Source organism: Protopterus annectens, chromosome 12.part0 (genome assembly GCF_019279795.1).
Source record: "Protopterus annectens isolate FY-2018-M chromosome 12.part0, PAN1.0, whole genome shotgun sequence".
In the NCBI taxonomy this organism is placed as follows: Eukaryota; Metazoa; Chordata; order Ceratodontiformes; family Protopteridae; genus Protopterus; species Protopterus annectens.
Window position 1 is genome coordinate 409,815,037 of NC_056746.1, and position 23,338 is coordinate 409,838,374.

The 23,338-nt window shown below is 38.7% G+C and overlaps 1 protein-coding gene across 3 annotated transcripts in view; it reads right to left on the bottom strand.

The window, feature by feature from the left end:
• ADAP1 (ArfGAP with dual PH domains 1) overlaps positions 1–23,338 on the bottom strand; it is a 1,397,730-nt gene that overhangs the window by 171,982 nt on the left and 1,202,410 nt on the right. The gene's annotated exons all lie outside the window — the stretch shown is intronic.

Below are 23,338 nucleotides of genomic sequence, written 5' to 3' on the forward strand. Positions count from 1 at the left end.
CTGGGATTGCATTTTGCATTCCTGAATTGTAGTAATGCTTTCAAATTCATTGCATATCAGAAATAGTATCTGATGCCTCATTTAACCATGCAGTGAAGTGTTGCTTCCTGTCTTGACATTCAGCTATACTATGTCTAACTTTAATCTATGCTCACTCAGCTATCTGGTGCTGAAAATTGCAGAACTCTTGGACCAACACCCAGGAGGTAACAATTCTGCATCCTCCTTTCACTTTCTCTTTGCGGTATACATATTGATTTCCTGCAGTGCCCCCTACATATGGGTTTTGTTGTGTTGGTATTGTAACTTTTTCAGTTTTGTATCACTGGATAACTTACAACTTGTCTATTTTTGCTGAGACAAGAGTCTTAAAAACTGCATACTCTATTCAAATAGAGACACCCAAACTGTATCTGTGGAAGAATAACCACTTACCCAGGACTAGTACTGCCCTTCCTTATATGGCCTGGCTTACAACTGACTCTCTTTATTGTCTAACAGTTCTTTCACACATTTCAGTCATCTAAAGGCCTATCCATTCATTATCCATCCAGCCATCCATCTACAACCCCCCCTTTTTTTGCACATGAGGTTGGGGTATCACTTCAACAGTAACAATCATCTACAGCCAAGGTTTACACTGCCAAGTGTCTATCCTTGCTGTGGTAGTTCTTTCACACCAAATACTCACCCCCGCCCCACACACACACACGCACACACACACACACACACACACACACACACACACACACACACACACACACACACACACACACACACAGACACACACACACACTCACACACACACACACACACACACACACACACACACACACACACACACACACACACACACACACACACACACACACCCTATGGCCAACTTAGAGTGTCGTCTAAAAGTATTTCTCCGTGTCAAGGTCCCGCTTCTCTTCTGTTAGTTTTAGTACCTAACTCCTTCACTTTGTAATCCTGACAAAGGTTCTCATTTCCTAGATTTAGCACTTCTCGTTTCTTTGTAACAAATCTCGTTTGTTACATTTTAACTATCTGGCTAGTCTTAACAAGCCCCTTCTAATAATACACAAATTGACAGCTGTGCAGTGTAGCTTGCATCTTATTTAACTCATTAACTCCTATGTGGTGTGTAATGTCACACCTCAAGCAGCTTTCTGAAAAATCAACTTAAAATATAAGATAAACAAATGTAAATAGCTTGAGAGCAATAAAAGCTATTAAAGCTGTACAAATAGCAATGCTATTAGCAAAAAGTACTTTTATAGTGGTAATAATTAGTGCATACATAGTCTTTCCAATTACTACTGCAATACATTATAATGCACACAAACCCAAAATTACATTTTTTCAAAACTTTCACAAATGTTATATTTTAAAAACTACACAACCTAGACATATATTGTTAGAACATTTTTTGTTAACGAGACATGGTAGCATTTCACAACAAGAAATTCCCTTATAAGTACATGTTTATTGAAATATTTACATAATTATTAAAATATATGCTTAAGTGTATAATTAGCAATACAAATAATACTAGCTATCTCTTAAGGTGTGTAATTGCAGTGCAAATATTAAAGAAGGTTTTCTTCAGCAACATGTAAGGGTTCATCTAATGCCATGAAAGAGTTTGTAAAGTCGCTTGTTTTTTTGAAGTATTAAGTAATTAGTATATATCTTTATTATAATAATGTATAATAAACAACTAGCAAAATCTCTAATATAGTGTGATATAAATGGACATTGACAGTTAATCTTCATATTTCCTAGCATGGCATTTCACACTATATCCCTCAATAACATGCATGTCTCTCAATTTTGAACATAGGAACATAAATATTGAAAGATGAATTATAAGTGTCAAACAGTGCTAACTTTCTCTACTGCAGTACATTGACCATTAAGAATCTTAGTGCTGTTTTGTCAATAAGTCCTTGCCCTTTCTAATACTGTCTATTATTAGCTGATAAATCGCTTAGTTAAAGAAGCTGGACACAAAGAAGATCTGGATGTTATAAGGAGCTATGGGTGTTAACTGGACGTATGCAAAAATGGCATTTTTAGGCTTGTATGAGTTAAGGCAGGGCACATATTCCTTCAGGCTTCTCTGTTTAATCTATCCAAATCTTTTGGGTTTCTAATACCCTGATGGGAATGGACCCCATTCCTAAGTCAAATTATGATTGAAGTTCATGACATTAGTTGTGTCTTTCGGCTTATCCCGGTTAGGGGTCGCCACAGCGGAACTCCGGTCCACTGATGTTTGGTAATGGATTTTTACGTGCCGAGTTACCAGCCCTTATGCACAACCTTCAACGAAGGCACGCTCATTCACACATGCCTCCACACAGAAGATGCTCTACCTGAGAATCGAAAGGGACGTCTTGCTGTGAGGCGACAATGCTACCACAGCACCACTGACACTAGTACTGTTTCAATATTTGGTGTAATCCAAAAGTGTTCTTTGCAGTGCCCACAAAGTCCCCAGTACTGACTCCTTCTGCAATTCATATGGAGTTACATGTATCGGTAACATATCTAACTACGATCATAAATTCTTTTTATAAAACCATTTGCTTCTACTACTACTGGAACTTCCTGAGTATCCTTCTTTTACATTGCCATCATTTCGGCCTGCAAATCTTGGCATTTTATGACACTGTCTCTCTTTGTAAATAAGACACTGTAATCACTGGGTGTAGCAATTTCAATGATCAATGCTACTTTTGTCTTCTTTTCATGGACTACTGCATTTGTTTTTCTTGCATCTGTTTTTTGAATTGCTGGCAATGGGTGATCACATGTGATATAAACTTCATCATTTTCTATAATGCTTTGTGGCTCATGTTTCCAATGTTTCTCAACTCCTTCAGTATTACAATGTTTTCACAATCCCCAATGCAACCTCAATGCAGCAGTCTTGCCTCATTATTATTATGTCTTTCAATATGTAGGCCTTCTGCCATTAGAGTAACAAGATGTGTGACTGTTTCCAGTTCTGTTTTACAAAACCTTAATTTGTCTTTCTCCAATATGTTCAATGAACATTGTAAACCAACATATACTTACTTAGTCCACTTTCCTGGGCCACCAATATTAACCTTTCATCTTTTGGTTTAAATTCACCTCTCCTTAACCATTCCTGCATCATTTCTCTGCAATATAATGTATGCAGTCTTAAGTGAAAGCTACTTCTCACACTAAACCCTGTCAGACTTCAAACATAACCCATCTACTTGACAACATGATCCCCTTATTGCTCATGTTTACTGTTTGTTATGGATGGCACCATACCTCCCAACCGTCGCAAATTACTCAGTTTTTACCGAGTTTTGGGGTCCAAATGATGGGGTGCCATGATTCCTGAGTGGCACCCCTTCATTTCCGATTTTTTCCACTTCAGTTTTAATTTTCGCACTGTTTTGGCTGACATCATCACGTGCACAATTATGTCAGCGCTGTCGGTGCTACCAGCCTATCGGAATTCAGCTCTGCACACATTTCCGGCTGAGCGCTCAAGGCTGTTTAAATGCTGCAAGCGGGTGGGAACAGTTATCATCAGACAACGTCATTTTGGAATTTGGATATGTTCTAAGGCTGCAAACGGTAATTATTGCAGAAAACCTCATTTTAGATATCTTTTTGATCCATGGCTGTTGGAGAATGTTACAAGCAGTTATTGTTGCAGAGGAGAACGCCGCTTTGGATATCTGTTAAGGTAAGGAGTGTGACGTGTGTGTTTTAGATATGTTCAAATGCTGCAACAAGTAGTAGAGTGTGTGTGTGTTTTGGATATGTTTAAATATTGCAAGCAGTCATCACAGAAAATCTTTTTGAGTCATGGCTGTGTTGTCATGCTACAAGCAGTTATCGTAAAGTATGTATTACTATATTTCTTTTCTTAGCCTAGCTACAGTTTGTTTAGGGAGTTATATGGTAGCACAAAGCACACCTAGAAAATTCTCCTTAAAGCTTTTGTGTTTTTTTCTTCTTTCCGAATATGGTTGCTGTTAGTGAAGGATTTTCTTTATTGCATGCATGCAGCAATTTTAGTACTTCATTAGATAAGATCATCCAGTCTGAACAGTGCATGAGATGCAGGGAAGTGGTGTTTTATCAGACAGGCCAAGCTAATAATGACCATTAGAAATTGCTAGGCTGTTTAGCCATTCCTTTTAAGTAGTTAATCATTTGTTGTTGCAAAGTGAAGGACACTTGAAGTTTCAGCAGGAAGGTTGAAATTCTATTCAGGCACCCAGGTTTCATTACAAAAATGTATTGCTTTCCTATGAATTCTTAGACATTTGTTTGTGGTTCTGTTTAATAACAGTGCTGCAGATATGGCAACAGATGCTGTAATACCAATGTATTTGAAGTGTTTAAAGTTTTCATCTTTGTTCATGTTTAGAAAGTCCATTTTCTGTAAGTGCTATATATGCAAGTTTTGCACTATTAACAGTAAGAGCATTTTCCTGTTTTGTAGTTGTAGTATTTGCATACTATTGGTGCAATGCTTAATGTGTAGGAGGTAGTTGATGCCAGGTACTCTTTTTGTACATTATTTGAAGGAAACAACAACAGATTCTTTGTTCTACTGGTTCTGTAACCACCACCACTTGTGAATTTCTGCCATATTTTTAATCTGTTCCTCATAAAATCGATGGTTTTCAGGATGTTTGTGACAAATCACTGAAGGGTGAATCCATTAAATAATGACAGGCATTTGAATTTCAGACTTTATATTCTTCAGAAAATAAATGGTAACAAAATGTTATTCTAGTAATTTTCTAAGTTTATAAGATCAATATTTGAAATGTGTACCTATCTGGGGGCTGTATTCCCCCATTATTGGCTTTGTACAGTTTTTTTTGTGCTAAGAGGTTGAGAACTATGGTGAGAAGTGAGAACGGAATTTTCACTAAATGACAGCCATTTAAGTTTCAGACTTCCTATCTTTTGGGAAACAAGCTGCTGATTTGGCATAGTGGTATGTTGCTCTAAGACTTGCCAGTAAAATGCATGGTGGTAACATATTTTATTCTAGCCACTTTCCAAAATTTACAAGCAATGTTTAAAATGTGTCCCTGGTTTTTGGCCTTTGCCCCCCCCCAAAAAAAAAAAACTTAAATTGAAAATAAATGTAAGAAGCTGTGCAAGATGCTTATGCCCCACACTGCTGTCATTCTATTTATCTATATATATATATATATATATATATATATATATATATATATATATATATATATATAAAAATATCTGTATATATGTATATAGTGTGTGTGGAAGTAGACTTTTATGATGGAAATGTTCTGAATTGGGCAGTTTTGACATTACTGGTTCATGCATTTTGTTTCATTGCCCACTAAAAAAATATTTAAACAATAAATTTAAAATGTGCTCTAACAAGTGTGCTGTCTGTATTATACAAGGAATATAATTTAATAGTCCTATAGCCCAAAGGTAAACTTTATCCACCACTGGCCAGGTGCATTTTCTTTGGATGTGGTATAGGTTTCAATGCTATTTTAATGAATGTGAGTTTCAAGGGCAGATAAGTTTCAATGCCCAGTCTATTTTCATTGTGAGACAGTATTGCTTTGTTTAACAGATATATTAGTGTTTGTGCATTGTGTTGTAAAGTGTAAAAAATAAAATCCAAATCATTGTAGAAGTAAAACAGTATGCACACATTAGTGTATATGGTAAATGGGACCAAATGGCTAGGTAATGGGACATTGGAATGGCTACAGGGGGGCTCTGGTGCCATATTTTGGTTGTCTGTTCTTCAGTTTGCATTTGAAAGTTGGTACCCCACAATTCCATTGGAGTGGGTGGGGTTACATAATTATGCACGCAAATTTTATGTTAAACAGCGTACAGATTTGTACCTATTTTTCATGGGCCTTGTCCAGATTTTTGATATTTCTAGACGGCACCAGTAGTTAAAACTCTAAAACTTGCTAATCTGTTTGCTGTTTATCATAACATCTGATCATTAATTAATGGCTAATGGATTCAGATCCATTTCAACACAATCTGTGTAAACTCAAACAGGTTCACTAGTTATTTAGTTTTGAATAAAAAGTATGTTGTTAGTGATTAAAATAAAACAAAACTATTGGACTTGTACACCATAGTTTTCATCTATGAAAATATGTTACTTCAGGTCATATGCACTTACAGATGACACCTGAAATTGGAAGCAGAAGACAGACATCTAGTATTTACTCCCATTTGTTGCAGTTAGCATTGAGAAGGTGCCCCTCTTTTCCCCTCTTCCACCTGCCATCTACTCCAATCTAAATCTTACCACTGCCTTTTGTTCCAGTATCTGGAAGTTCATTCACTTTTCCACTACCCTTTCTGAGAAGTATTATTTCCTCCAATGAAAATTAACTCAGTAAATCCTAGTGATGTTGCTTTTTTGCATTTACTTTAAATAATGCTGATAACAAATTATTGCTAAGTTTCATCTTAAAATCTACATGATGGCTGACACAACTGTGTTGACACTTGAAATCTGGTACACCAGTAGTTAATGTTGTTTACATACTGTGTTATGTCATAATTTTGATATTTCTGTGTAACACCTCAAAAACAAACAACATAAACAATAACGTTTACTGTCTTATGAAAGCTCAGACCTGGATGAGCACAAATGCTGCTGATAACTTGCATGTAGCTTGAACAGCTGTTGAGGTACTCTGAGCTGTAATTATGTCTTATAAAATCCTAAGATCCAGAATCTAATGAAAGCTACCACTGTAAATGTGAGTTTGCATTTGAACTGTTTGCTGCTTATACTTCTTTAGTAATACTTATTGTTTTAGACATATGAACCATTACACTAACTTTACAGACTGATTTTTTCAAAAGGCTCAGGATGCAACCTTTGGAACATGCAGTGCATCCTTCCTCATTGCCATCAGTGGAAGAGAGTTAATCCTGTCCCTTACTCTACTAGTTATATTATCTACTACTTGCCCAGTCCCTTCTTTTGAGAAAACCCCTTTCACAGTGCTTCTCACCATTGCGTGAACTCATTTCATATCGCCTCTCTCTCCCTCCTTTCTTCCAGTGTATGCACTTCCACAATTGATTGCTTCCGATTATCATGTACTTCTTTAAACATTTTTATCACTTTGTCCTCCTCCCTTTGTACAGCTTCTCTGCAATACTATCTCTTCTTTCTTTTCCCCTTTGTGGCCCCCAGACCCTGATGTAGTGTTCCCGCTGCTGCTGCACTTAGGGTCCCATGCAGTGGCAGCATCACCACCCTTTTGCATGACTCTCCCCAGAGAATACAACTCAGCATACAATTTGTTTCACACTGACCTCTCACTCTGCTGTTAGCAACACATAGCACCCTGAAATCGTTTTCTTACCCTCTGCTTCCCAGCCTGACACTCATGTTACATTCTGTCTCTTGGTTATTAGTCCAAAAGTATATATTGTAATTTCTATGTCCATTCCTTAAGCCTTCTAATATCGCTTCTTAGGTGAGTGCCTGCATGTTGAACAAATAGCCCTATCTTTGTTTCATTCACACATATCTGAATTAATTCATCACTTGAAAAACACTTCAGATTAAACCTTTTCCTTTCTGTTGAATTCATTAGTCATCCAGCTTTCTGTAGTATTTCTTTGTTAAGCAAGCTGTTGGGTCTATATTATATCATCGAACTGTCACTTCAATGAATGGCATTTCATCAGAAATGCCATTCATCAAGCCCTCTATACCTCCTGCTAATTATATACACCAACTTTGAGATTGCACTACAGTGAGGAAAGGACAAATTTCCCAATCCCTACTGTAATGCAATTTCAGTAAGAACAGTTCGACAAATAGCATGTTCAACAAAATGCCTTTTGATGAACTGTTCTTTCAATGATATAATATAGACCCCAAGCTGTTTCTTGCCTGCTATTCAGTATGTTTAAATGTGGTTACATTAGAGTGACAAGCAGCAGTCAGCAGCATACTACAGAGCTCACTGTCCATAGGTTCATAGGTAACTATTAGGATAACTGTCCTTGGAGGACAATTTAAGTCTAGTTATTTTCACCTTTTGTGTTCAAAATAACCTATCCCATTTGGTTATAGAGTCCTCGATAATTATACATTACCACTAGTGAGAATAACTGGGATCATAACACAGACAACTTGAAGGGCCCCATGCATGGGAAAAAGCATTTAGGAGCTTCCTCTGTCCATTAGTACTACAGGGTGCAGTCCTAGTGTACATTTTTTGTTTCCCATCCATAGATCTAAGTTTTGCTTGAAAATGGGCAGGGATGAATTTTGTTTTATGTGGATGGGGAGTCTATACCACAGTAGTGGCATTCTCTGCGAAATGTACCTGTACCTCCGAACCATTCTGTTGATGTTGCAGAAGAGGTTTAGATCCCTAGACTGAGTATTTATGATGACATTTGACTTTCTGATAAGCTTGAAATCCATCAGTAATGGGTTGGAGGATACCTTGTATGCCAGACATAGGGCACCCCTATCACAGTCTGTAGGATATTGAGCAAAGTGACAGAGCTTTTATTTGTCCATGTAGGACATGCTGTTTAAGCCTTGTATCCTTTTAGTAAGGTATCTCTCTGGGTGTTCCAGTTGTTGCATGTTTCTGGACAGATACATGCGAAAAAAGGAATTATATTCAATGATTGCCTAATGAGGGTTAAATAATGGGGGGCATTGACATCCCCAGATCTAGACACTGTCCCTTTGTTTATAAGCTGTGCAATATAGGACTTTCTTACAGCAACAGACACATGTTGGTCAAAAGTTTAGTCACTGTCAACATATGTTCCCAAATCCTGAACTGAGTTATCTCAAAGGGACGTATTGTCAATGTGGTAATTCCCTGGGGTAGGGTAGATGACTTTGTAAAGGATACAATAATGCATTGTTTTGCATTTAGTTTTAATCCATGATTTTGGCACCAGTTATTTATTCGAGACAAACCTCAAATGACCAAACTGCTATTAATGTACTGAACACTACAGTGATGCATACTCTTATTAATGAATAAACGTAACTTCTCATGTTTGCCATCCTGAAAAGATTTTCAAATAATGAAGCCCTACTCAAAGAAACAGCCGTTCAACCTACTATGACCAAACAGTAGTTAGAGATACACCTAATATTCTAGCATTGTTTAAAATGTGAATGTAAGAATGGCTGTAAGTCAGTCATTGTGTTATGGTTACATACTGTGGTGAAGTATTATTCTGACATTTTTCTTCACGGTCAGAATTTTCTAAAAGAAGATGTCATAAATATCAATTGTTGCCTTAACATCCACATGTTAAAAATACCAAGATTTGGTTAAAATACAGCATGCATTATTGTAAGGAATTGTAATATACTGTTACAGCTGATCTGGGGTAATGGGTAATGTAAATTCCCTGCAACTTGGAGAAGTACGGCATTCTTAGGGGATTCCTCTACTCTATGGATCATCCCTAGATAAAACAAACTTAAACCTAAGTTCAACACAAGAAAGGAACGGAAATCGATTATTACTACAACTGAAAGGAGCAGAACTCAATGCTATAAACATTCTCTCTGGTATAAAGTAAGTCACTCCTCTCTGAAGGGGAATTTCAAAGGACTTTCTTTCTTTCATTACTATTTCATTTTGTGGTGAGCACATTAGACCAACAAGCTTTTACTAAACAGTTGATTTAATAATACTTACCAGGTAGTTCATAGAAATGGTCTTACAGATAAAAAAACATTGCACAGGGAGTTTAGCATAAAAGGCGGATAAATCTCTTACCTTGGCTGTCAACAAACCTTGACCTCAGCCTAGCAGCTGATAAACTGAATGGCCCTAGGAATTATTCACCTAATAAACTGAATGGCCCTAGGAATTATTCACCTAATAAACTGAATGGCCCTAGGAATTATTCACCTAATAAACTGAATGGCCCTAGGAATTATTCACCTAATAAACTGAATGGCCCTAGGAATTATTCACCTAATAAACTGAATGGCCCTAGGAATTATTCACCTAATGAACTGAATGGCCCTAGGAATTATTCACCTAATGAACTGAATGGCCCTAGGAATTATTCACCTAATAAACTGAATGGCCCTAGGAATTATTCACCTAATAAACTGAATGGCCCTAGGAATTATTCACCTAATAAACTGAATGGCCCTAGGAATTATTCACCTAATAAACTGAATGGCCCTATGAATTATTCACCTAATAAACTGAATGGCCCTAGGAATTGGTCACTGTGCTTCACATCACTTTGCTTCTTTTCATCTGCCATCCTATCCTCATTATCACCCACATAATTTATTTATTTATTTATTTATTTATTTATTTTTTCCCAAGGACACTGCTTAACCTATATCATCCAATCACAGTTTCACCCAAAACAAAAAATACATACACCACTTCTACTCATATTGCCTTCCTAAAAAAATGTAAATTACACTAAAGAATACGTTTTAATAATCATAATTATACTGTTGAATATACCTGGGCTGAGTCTGAAAAGGTCCAAGAAGATCACATGCAAACACATATGATCACAATAAATATTTTGAATAACACAATGCCACAGCACTTGTGCCAGTGCGTTGTTTCTGTATGCTCTATCACAGAGAATGACTTTTTTAACTGTACACTATCACCTTCCATCTAAAGCCCTCTACTATTTCTCCCTGTTGACAATAAGGCTATCAACAGGCTAATTTTGCTTTAAAGGTCTAAGACACTTAGGTGAATGTATCATCACACTCATGCTTTTGGCATTAGCAAGGACTTTCAACTAACTGGATATAGTATTTTTTTTCACTAAGTCTCTTAAATACATGTATTAACAGCCTCATCTTAACTTTCCATTGAATATTCTTGGTGGAAGCTGGGATATCTATATTCTCTCAATATGTATACCTCCCTTTTAAGTTAACTATTCTTCCTTGTTCTACCCCATGGCAAGTTGTTTTCCACGACTTAATCTTTTATTAAAAAAAATACTCTGTGCTTTCATAGCAGTACAGTCAAACATTTATTTTCTATCGGGAACCTTGGAGGTAAAGGTTCTAAGGTACTGCTGCTTCCATTTCTCTTCTAATACATTTACATCCCACTTCTGTCAAGTCTTCTAACCTACATTCTGAAAATGTAGGGGTGACTTAAACCTCCAGTCTCTCTAACATTCTTTTCCCAACAAATTACTATGTCTGATCACACAGATCAGAGCAGCCTTCAGATGTTTTGTCCCATTTAAAAGAATAAAACTAGCTATGTCTCTTTACTACCAGGTAAAAAATATAATTCCCAATTATTTTAGCTCTACACTTTCAACTCTTGGCTTTAAGGAACATATAAACATGACAATAGTTGTCAAATACCTAACAAATATAATCCCTACTGCAACCATTTACAATTCTTTTCTTACTGTTATACACCATGGATCATTACAATACTTAATAAGAATCAGATGAACCACTCAACAATCTCCCTATTCCTGACTTCTGTAAACCTTTGATGTCTACTGTAAATAATTATGGAACAGGAATATTATCAAAAAGTGCAAACCAAGACGACTACAGCAAAACTATGTCATGCAATTTCAACATTCCTGGACTCGATATTGCAACCCTGACATTTCAAATTGTTACTAATACACAACCATGCTTATTTTTCCCCTTTGGGGAAAATGGTGTCCCCACTAATTATCACATTAATAACAATGTACTAAGCACGGAATCAGTCGTGAGGGACTTGGGCACCCAGGTTGATAGCAACCTGTCCTTTGACCCCCATGTTGCCTCTGTTGTACGGAAGGCTTTCTACATGGCCCACTTCATAAGTAAGGGTATTTAATCCAGGAGCAAGGAGGCCATAACATCCCTGTACTCTTCCCTTATCAGACCCATTATTGAGTACAATGCCCCCTTCGGCATGTACGTTGCTAAGCACATGCAGCAGTTGAAGAGACCACAGAGGTTCCTGACCAGGAAAATCCAGGGTCTCAATCACCTATCCTATACAGACAGGCTAAAGTCCCTGTCTCTTGACCTGTGTCTGGCATACAAGGCTGTCTCAGACTCAGCTTTGATGGAGTTGCTGCATATCTGTAAGTCAAACTCCACACGCGCAACACACATGCAAGGTCTCAACCTGGTCTGTGACATTAACAGTACTTGTTGGTGGGATAAATTTGTGGTCCAATAACTCCCCCATCTGTGGAATAGACTTCCTCTCCATCCCAAGCAGAGTACCTCACTAGCCCTCTTTAAGAGGAACCTGGATGACTGGATGGGAAACAGAAAATATACCTATGGGATCCCACCTGTATCCTTGCTGAACAGGGAAACCAGGTGCTGACTTTGTGGGAACATGGGTGAAATTCTTGGCTAGGCTTATAAGGGCCTCCGGGCCAATAGCCTAGTATTGTCCGATGACAACTTAGCAGTGAAAATGCCACCTAACCTCCTTAAGTTGGTAAGAAATGCCTGAAACAGAACAGCAATATTGATATTTTGTTTATTCCACAATCCCATGTAGTTTCAACTATCCAGCTATTTATTTCACCTGAGATTTTTTTTACTGAGTGTTAACAGCAATGCTTTTCAGTACATGGCTTCCAGTCCATACAATTCCCAACTGTCTGCTTCCTTACATATTTTTATTGGCTTAGTTTTCTATTAACCCCTCTTTACTAGCATATTACCTCATCCACCCATCAGCTTTACTAACAAAGACAAAGAAGTCCTTTTTCATTTACATTCCCACTGATACTTCTTGAGCATCTTATATGGCCATCTTGTCCAGTCATGAAAAACAAAGTCTGCATGACAGATATAAACTTTGTATATGCTACACCATCCGCACTCTGCTTACATTCATAATAATCAACACCCTTACCTCTAGTGTATACTTATACCCTCCACAAGTCTGTATCATGCCTCGGTTTCAATTAAGCCATCTTATCTACCCATCAAGCCAACCTAAAGGGAAGAAAGGGGCCTATTATCTCCTTTACTGTTTCAAACATTCTGAAATGTACGACATGGTCTCCTGTCCAGTCAAACAAAGTAAAGGTAGCATGACTGGTGTAAATCTCATCACCCACATTCTTTCTGTAATACTCAGCCATCATGTACATGATAAGTAACTCTGGAAAAACGAAGTCAGCTTAAACCCAGCAGCAAATTATGAGACTCCACAAGTTGTTTTTAGCGCTTTCATTCACTTTAATCTTCTGTGAACTTCCTCAGATTAAAGTGAATGAAAGCGCTAAAAACAACTTGTGGAGTCTCATAATTTGCTGCTGGGTTTAAGCTGACTTTGTTTTTCCAGAGTTACTTGGTTGCAGTGTCTTTCTGTTCTTTGAAGTTTATGTACATGATAAGCTCTTGAAAAATAAGCAACCTTTCCACATTGGGGCAATTAGTGCTTCATTTAATTATAACACTGAAAATATTTAACATCACTAACTGGTCTTCCTCCCACTGTTCTAATATCCAGCTTTCATTCCTCACACTGGAAAACAATAAAAAAACTTGGTGTATTTAACGAAAAAATCCAATATTTTCTTTTAAATTCAACCTTTACCTACTTATACATAATCTATATAAATTCAATATTGCTGTACAATCTTCTGCTTATTTATAATTGTGTACAGCTGGTCTGTTATACCTTTACTTTATGAACAGCATAATATTTGTATTATTTGTTTAGAATTTGCATTATTTCAAAGATCCTTTTGTTCAATTTCTCCAAATATTTCATTTTTAATACTTTGACAGGAACTAACCCATCACTGAGTCACAGCACAATTAAATTTCAAGAAGTCAAGTCTTTTAACATTTGCCAAGAGTATTCTCCACAGCACCTACAATGTACCCACAGTTGCTTCTTCCTGAAGTTTCTTTGGGGTTAACTGTATTGGCAGGATCTTTAAATATGCTTGGAACGTCCTTTATTACCCCCATTCCTCCTACTACCACAGGAACCACCTGGTGTCCTTATTCCATACTGCTCTGGTCTCTACTTGCATGTCTTGATATTTTAAAACTTTATGTCTTTAACTTTGTAACATGCTACAATGACTGAGTGTACCAATGTTGGTAATCAGTGGTGATTTTGCTTTTTCTCTTGAACTACATTATGGCTTCCTCAGTTCTACCCTCTTAGCTGATTGCACTGGATCATCGCACATGGCCATTACTTTTTCATTTTAGTAATCCTTTGTGGTTCATGCTGATAATGCATCTCAGCTACCTGTCCATTGTAATATTTCCATAGTCTTCAGTGTAATGACCTTGCCACATTGTTATTACTTTCAGTATACAAACCTTCAGTCATAAACATATTTCGGCCTTAAACAGGATATGCAGCTGTTTCTATATCCTTACAGCAGAACTTAACATTTGTCTGCACCTCCTATCTTTTCTATGGACTTTGTGAACCATTATGTATGTAGTCCACTAATTTAAGCTGCCAGTGTTAAAGTTAAGTTTAAATTCACCTCTCATGAGTCACTCATATGCCAACTCTTAAGCAATATTGCAGTTGTTCTACCAGTTCTCTGTACTTCCTACTATATTTGTGGGTTTTCCACTTTCTTTTTTTTATTATAATCTTTGCGTTCTTTCATTTATTTTTTTCTGCACTTTCTGTTGCTACCTAATTATTCTTGACCACATCTGATTTGATTTCAATGCCTGCTCCTTTCTTAAAGGGTTCAGCTAAGTTGATCAAATATGTCATCTTAGATGTGTTTTCTTCAAGGTTTAGAACTTTTACTGTATTTGGATCTCACAATGTCATTAAATGTGTTTGTAGGCCTACAATCACTGACCTAAATGCGTCATCAATTTCAATGAGATCCATGCCTTCTTCAGACCAAGGGATATATACTCTTGTCAAACACTGATTCTTGTATATTATTTGATGGGCATAAAGCAGTTTTCTTGTTTTCCTATTAAGCTTATTCAACTCTTTTTGGGACTAGTCCATCACACCAAAGCTAAAAGTTAAAACAGGAAGTGAGTTGATTTAAAGTTTGAACTTTATTTCTAACTGTCAAATCAGTTTTCAGTACTAGTTTCAGTCTTGTAAAATATTACTTATTAAGCTTTGTCTTTATCTGTTCATGTACTGATGCCTCCTCATCTGTTCACAGATATTATGTGCTTCCTCTTGATCAGTTATTTTATATCACATTCCTCACCAAGTTTTATATTTTCTTAAGATCAAATGACATTCTTAGTTATCTGAAAAGGTCTTAATAACTTACTGCTGTATTAAAATCCTTTCAGTACATGGCATTGCCAAGCTTCTGAACGGTGCCAAAGTCTGCTCTTCAAATTTTCCCTTAGATCTGCTAGTTCTCTCCTCTTCTGCACTTTTACTAGCTTATTAGTTTAGCACTTTACCAGACTTCTTGTAGCAATTATTGTAACACACAAAAGTGCTACCAGCACTAAACGTTCTACAAGGAAACAGCTACAGTATTTATTAATGCCCACCCCTCCAGGCATGTCTAAAGGTCAGTTGCCTGTGCTTTCTCCTATTAACCTGGTGAACTTGGGCATCCTTTGGCAATGTAGCAACTGCCTCATGTACAACGACAACCCTCTCCTCTTACCTTCCAACACTCAGACTTGTGAGAGATGCATTTATATATCCAAACTGGAAGCCATGCACTCTCCAGCCAAGACTGGAATAGCTGGTCAAGAGAAGAAGGTCAGCACTTGCACCACACCACGTGGAACACATAGCCCTCCAAAACACACACCAGCATTGCCTTTACATAAAAACACAAACCGCACACCCACCTTTGTGGAGGATCTCAATAAAAATCTACCCAGAGAGCAGAGACCTCCAAGGCAGAAACGCACCCGACCACCACAACACAACACTAATCACGAGACACATAACTCTCCTAAATAGTGTGCTACTCAAACAAAGCCCCTAAGGCAAAACAGCATGAACAACACACTAGTCATAGATGACTAGATAGTGAGGCATACTGATGTCCCACTCACTAGGTTGAATAAGGAGAAAGTAACAGTCAGCTGCCTGTCAGGTACCAGGATCCATCACATCACATAACGCTTGCACTCAGGTCCCTCAACAACAGGTACAAATATGGCTCTGTCATTGTACATGTGGGTGTGAATGTTCTGAGATGTACCTCTCTGGACTACATGAAAAGAGACATGGAGGAGCTCTTGGATTAGGTAGCCCAGGTGGGTATGACCCTAGCCCTGAGCAGCATCTTACAATCACCCAGAATGATACCACAGCATAATATATATTCCTTTTGGAATGTACCTCACAAGACATTTGCAGCAGCTGGAAAGGCCACAGAAGTACCTCACAAAGAGGATTACTGGTCTCAAACAAATGCCCTACACTGACTGCCTCAAAAAATTTCAGCTTTACTCTGTAGCATATCGCCTACTCTGGGGTAATCTCTGCCTAACATATAAAGTTATGTCAAACCCAGAGCTGCTGGACATGCTACACCTAAATAAATCCCAATGCCTCCGAGCTACACGCTCTAAGGACCTAAACCTTGTCACCAAAATAAATAGGACATGCTGGAGGGATAAATTCCTGTCCCAGAGACTTTCCATATTCTGGAACAGGCTACCCATCTATGTCAAGCAAAGTTCTTCATTAGCACTCTTCAAGAAAAATCTTGATGAGTGGATGGGAAATAGGAAATACACCCCGGGGATCACTTCTGTGTCTCTGCTCGAAAGTGGAACAGGAAAATAACTTTCTTGGGTGGCATAAGCCAGGGAACCTTGTTGGCTAGGCTTATGTAGGCCCTTGGGCTGATAGCCTAGTACCTACCTATGAACCTATAAGCAGAAAAGGATTGATTTCAACAATTGGCTAAGTTTCTGATGTCATTCTAAGGGGATTGAGTATCTGTCTGCCTGGGATGACATGATTGACAGACCTCGATTCTTTGTCAGAGATAGTCTGCATCTGTCACCCCTGGGCGTCTAGATATTGGCCAAGGCTCTTGTCACCCCTTTAGTGCCTTTTTAAAGCGGTGTTCCAAAGACCAAATTACCACCATAACAGCTACAAACAATGCAATCTGAGAGTCATGCTTCTCAAAGCTAGAAATCTAAATCTCAAAATGCACTCGCTCAAAGCACTCCTTAAAATGGAGAACATCGACATTTGTGCTGTAACAGAGACCTGGTTCAAGGCATCAGAAAGCACCCCTGCACAAATAGGCTATAACTCATTCCACACCTTTCGGCCCCAAAACCTGGACCGAAGCTCCAAAGGCAGTGGTGTTTTCATATTCATAAAGGATAAGCATACCTCCAGACTGGTAGACCAACATAACACATCTGAGATACTTCAGGTGCAGCTAACATTGGGTAAGACAGCGATTCAGATCATAGCCTGCTATAGGTCCCCAAACATGTCCCAAGACTCACACTCCACGTTCCTAAGCACCCTGGAGAATATTAGAGTCCAACCTAACACTCTCATACTGGGCGACTTCAACTACCCCTCCATTAACTGGAAAAACTACTCATGTACCAATATACTTGCCCAATGCTTTCTGGAATTCATTAATTCCAATGCTCTGGACCAGCTCGTTCTTACCCCCACTAGAGGTAGCAACATCCTTGACCTGGTCATTACAAACATGGGCGACCATTGCTCTACACCAATAGAAGATAACCACCATAAAAAACTTCTCCAAAGCTAACTTTGGGCTCCTAAAAACAGAGGTTGCTAACTTCACGGCATCCATGCAAATGAAGAATTGTTGCATGACCGCAGAGTCATACACTAATGCACTGTACAAACATGTACACAAATGCATGGATCTCGCGATCCCCAAAATGAACCAAGACACTCTCCTTAAAAAAAGGAAGCCAATCCGGTGGTCTCCTACCATAAACAAACTCTACAACAGAAGGAGGAAACTGATGCGGAATAAGGTGAAGCCCCAAGACTGGAAAAACTCCCTTATCAGCCTCAACAAAAGGTTGAGATCTCTCATCAAATCCTCTAAAGCTAGCTATGAAAACAGAGTTGCAGCAGATAGTAAAGACAACCACAAGGCCTTCTATAGTTATGTAAAGAATCTCCACAGCAATAACCAGATTTGCTCTGAGCTACTGCACAATGGTACCTCCTATACCAAGCCAACAGATATTGCCAATATACTGGCCGACAGATTCAGTTCTAACTTTACCCCCCCACCCCCCCACAAAGGAGCAATCACAATACCAGTATATTCCAGGCACCCAGTATTACTGCTGCACAGGTTAAAACAGCACTGTCCAAGGCCAAGAATACAGATTCTATGGGACCTGACAATATCTCTGGCTGTTTTTTACATGAACTACAGAGTGAACTGGCACCTCACCTGTGTGCCCTGTTCAAACACAGCCTCACCTCAGGCTTTTTCCCTTCTGAATGGCACACTGCTACAGTCATCCCTCTCCACAAAGGAGAAATGACTACAGACCCTGGGAATTATTGCCCAATTAACCTGATGAGTCTGATATGCAAAGCTATGGAATGCATCATCATGGACCTAATAAACAAGGATATAGGGAATCTCCAAACTCTGGATCCTACACAGTTTGGTTTTGTGAAAGGGAAGATCATGTCTACTCAACTTGGCTGACTTCTTTCAGTCAGTCACTACAGCTGTGGATGAAAGCAAGGTGGTTTCATACAGCCTACCTTGATCTGGCCAAGGCCTTTGATGCCATCAGCAACTCAGGAGTCATAGAAAAACTCACTAAGCTAGGCATAAACCCCTACATCACTAGGTGGGTTGCAAACTGGCTCACAGATAGAACCCACAGTGTGAAAGTAGCTGACTCCAAGTCAGACTGCTGACTAGTCACAAGTGGAATCCCACAGGGTTCGGTCCTGGGTCCTCTCCTGTTTGATATCTACTTCTCTGAAGTCCAGGCCAAGACAAAGGGACTCTGGCTGACAAAGTTCGCAGATGATTGCAAGTTGGGAGCTATTATTAACTCCTCATGCGATGTTGAAATCCTACAGAAAGACCTCAATGACACCAATGGCTGGTGTCAGAACCATGGCCTTAAGCTCAATGACAAATAATGTGTCGTTATCCCCCTTGGGAAAAACCTGGTTCCCTTGAATTATCACATTGATTGTAGTCCTCTGAATGCAGAAGGTGTTATAAGAGATCGAGGAACACAGGTTGACAACAACCTCTCTTTTGACCACCACATTGCCACTGTGTTCAGAAAGTCCTTCTATGTGGCACATGTCATTACTAAAGGTTTTGCATCCAGGAAGAAAGAGGTCATTGTCTCCCTCTACTCTTCCCTCATTAGGCCAATCATCGAGTACAATGCCCCATTTGACATGTACCTCACTAGACATTTGCAACAATTGGAGAGGCCGCAAAAGTACCTCACAAAGAGGATCCTAGGCCTTAAACACTTATTCTATATGGACAGACTCAAAAAACTGTAACTATTCTCTGTCTCATATCGCCTACTTAGAGGCGATCTCTGCTTGACTTACAAAGCCATGTCTGACCCAGCTCTGTTAGAAATGCTACATCTAAAGAAATCCCAATCCCTCCGCACCACACACTGCAGAGTCCTCAACCTCATTACCACAATTAAAAGAACATGCTGGAGGGACAGGTTCATAACCCAGAGACTGCCCATGATATGGAATAGACTTCTCATACATGTCAAGCAGAGCACCTCACTGGCCCTCTTCAAGAGAAATCTTGATGAGTGGATGGGAAATAGAAAATTCACCCCAGGGATCACTCCAGTGGCTCTACTCGACAGAGGCACTAGGACCTAAGGTAGAGTGACACGATGCCAGGGTAATCCTATGAGCTAAGCTTGTAAAGGCTCCAGGACCATTAGCCTAGTACACACCTATGAATCTATGAGCTTATGTAGAAAGAAAGCATGTAAAATTTGCATTTACCCAGAATAATTCAGAGTTTTCCTTGCAATTTTTATCATTTTTATATAATCACTTCCTCACTATTTGTCTATCCACACATTTATGCTATCATTTCATGGATAATAAAAAGACTATTTCAATCCAAGTTTGAGACTTCCAGATGGCTAGCACATTATGAGATTGTGTAATTTCTATGCAAACTTAGTAATTATTATCCCCGAGACTAGTTAGCAGCAAATTCTGATTAACTAACAGAAATGAAACATGACAGCTAACTGTAAAGCTTGTTTTTAAAAATTAAAAGACACTATTTTAATTACTTCAAAGAACTGTTGAATCATACAGTTACTTCTTCATCATCTTCCAGTTCAAAGCTAGTATTATCAGTTTCATACGGTTAGTGCTTCACTAAATTTTGTAATACTTAAACAGTTTCCCTAAGAATTATACTCACTAAATCATGAATACAACAGCTGTGTAACCATATGGGTTAATACTTTATCATAGTTAAGTTCAAATTAGATATTAACATTTTTATGTTTATTACTTCAGCATATTCTGGTATATATGTGCCACAACAGCCTGATTATCCGATTACATAAACTGCTTAGTTATATGGTTAGTATTTTATCATACTGCAGTTTGAACCTGATATTAACAGTTTCATATCGTTGATACTTCACCATAATTCTGTTCAAGTGCAGACTTTAACATTTTATATGGTAAATACATTTCATACTAGGAAATCTAAACTGTCTCAATAAATATAATCCTACTCAAGCTGTCCCACAAGGCAGTATTTTGTGACCACATCTGCATCCCTACCAAACCCCCTACCTTACCAGGAAGAACCTTATCTCTATCTAAGCGGGCTGCCCCACAAGGCAGTGTATGTACACTGACTGACTTTTTTTTGTCTCTGTACTTGCGCGGGTGAACCCAGCCCTCAGTAGTTGCCTCATCGCCAGACTGCAAGCACCCCCCTTAAAACTCTACTTACTTTCTCCTTTCCCACTGTATTCTTTAATATGTCATGCTATCTGCACCATCTGACCATCTCTGCTACTTGCTCTCCCTCCCACTACTTTATATACCTCTGTAAACCTCCTCTTCTACCCCCAGTCTACCTCTTTCATACTCTGCTCCAGTACTTACTCTTCATCCCCCAGTCCTATACCTGCCACTGCTTATTCCACTACTTTCACACCCTGTACTCACTATCCTACCTACCAGCTACATTTTTATTTTTCCTTCTACTTCTTTCCCCCTCCAATCTCTCCCCCTCCTAATCCCCACAGCAGATACCTATGGTCAACACACTGTGGACTATCTGCTGATTGACTTTGCTCACACCCTAGCTCATCCATTCCTCTCTACACTCCCTTCTAGTACAACTTCTATGGTCTGCCTTACCTGGGTGATTGTCTCTGGAGGGCTCTGTATACTGTCTCTGACCCCTCCCAGCTCACTTGCACACAACTACCCATTCTATTCTCCTACACCTTTTCCTGCCATGATATCTAAATTACCTGTCTCTCCTCCTAGCATGCTTAGAGTGCTATAAGACCCGTGGCTGGCATTCTCCGCCATATGTGTCTCTCCCTCTATACTACTGCTAGCACCCCTGGTGTTTTAGAACAAACTGGGGTCCTGTTTCAACCTGAGTCTTGACCTTGCCTAACATGGTAATTGCGGCTAATGTCTATAACTATTGCTGCTATTTGCGTTGGAGTTAGACTGCTGTTACTACTTTAATTAGTAGAATGCTACGTTTGCAATAACTAAACAATTGTTCCTTGCATAAAACTTTATATTTTGTGCTGGAGTAAGTGCCTGTAGGACTGTATAGCTGATGCTTAATCTACACTGTTTATTGAGCTAACTGATACGGCACTGCTATGGGCTGTTAACAGCACCGTTCGTATTACAGCTGATACAGTGGTATAGTTGATGGTTAATCTGAACTGAATGTTGGGTTAATTGTAATGGCAACGGAAGGGACTGTTAATAGCAACTCATTACTTGGCAGTGTTTTATCAAGCTTTTACTTAAGAGGATGCCCTCCTTACTGTTGCCTGTTATGTATGTTGAATTAATCTGTTATGGCAGCGACAGGGACTGTAAGCAGCAACTCATTACTTGGCAGTGTTTTAGCAAGCTTTTACTTAGAGGATGCTCTCCTTAATGTTGCCTGTTATGTATGTTGAATTAATCTGTAACATTATGTGATCTCTTAAACCTGAGGACACAATTTAGTAGTTGCTGGGGCTGCAACATTTAATCTGCTAAATCAGGTAAGGGATTCTGGCTGCCCGAGGCTTCATTCTCTACCTCCGTTTGTAACTTTCACTCTGCGTACTAGCGGCATTCCTCGTAGATGTATTATAGCATTTTTAATGGATTTTGCCTCAACCTTGCTACCACACAGCAACAAGCTGTTTTCTAGCTCCCCAAAACATTGCATGTTCTGTAATATAATTAAGGCTGTAAAACAGAACTGCGTTTACCTGTTACCTGCGGTAGTGTCTCCTTTACTAAGAGATTGCCCCATGCTTTATTCTCAACCTCTGTTTGTAACTTTCAATCTGTGTACAAGTGGCAACCGTCATGGATGTATTTTCACCTTTTTTAATGGATACTGTCTGAACCTTGCTACTTTACAGTGACAAGCTGTTTTCTAGCTCCCCAAAACAGTTCATATTCTTTAATATAATTAAGGCCGTAAAACAGAACCGTGTTTACTGGTTACCTGCAGCAGTGTCTCCTTTTACTAAGAGATTCCCATACATCCTTTTAGAAGACTGTAACTCCTTCTAGACTGCAAGTGGTCTTATTTACTCACTGCTGTGTCAGTAATAATACAGACAATTGCTAAATCCATAGTCTGGCTAAAAGAATTATGTATATCTCAAGCTACGTCCCCCTAATAATATACATTGAAGCCACACAATGAACAAGTGAGCTATGTTGATGTTACATATTGTTCCTAAGTTAGCTCAGTTTTGTAGTTGTATGAATATATTGCTGCCTCCTAGGACACTCTAGGTAGCTTGCTGTAAAGCTATTACCAAGCCACTATACGGTCTATCTAGAGTAAGTGCCTGTAGGACTTTATAGCTGATGCTTAATCTACACTGTTTATTGAGCCTACTGATATGGCACTGCAGTTGCGAGTATATGATACAATAAGCAAGCACATAAGGATACAGAAATTCTAACACCAGAAAGTTCTGATGAAGTCATTTGATGAAAGCGCTTGACGGATTGTGGATTTATTCCTTTGTGGATTTCTTTCATTCATTAAATTGTGTTTGGGTTGGAGTATTTTGGCTCCAGAGTGGATTTTTCTGTTTTTAATTGTGGTGTCCTTTCCACTC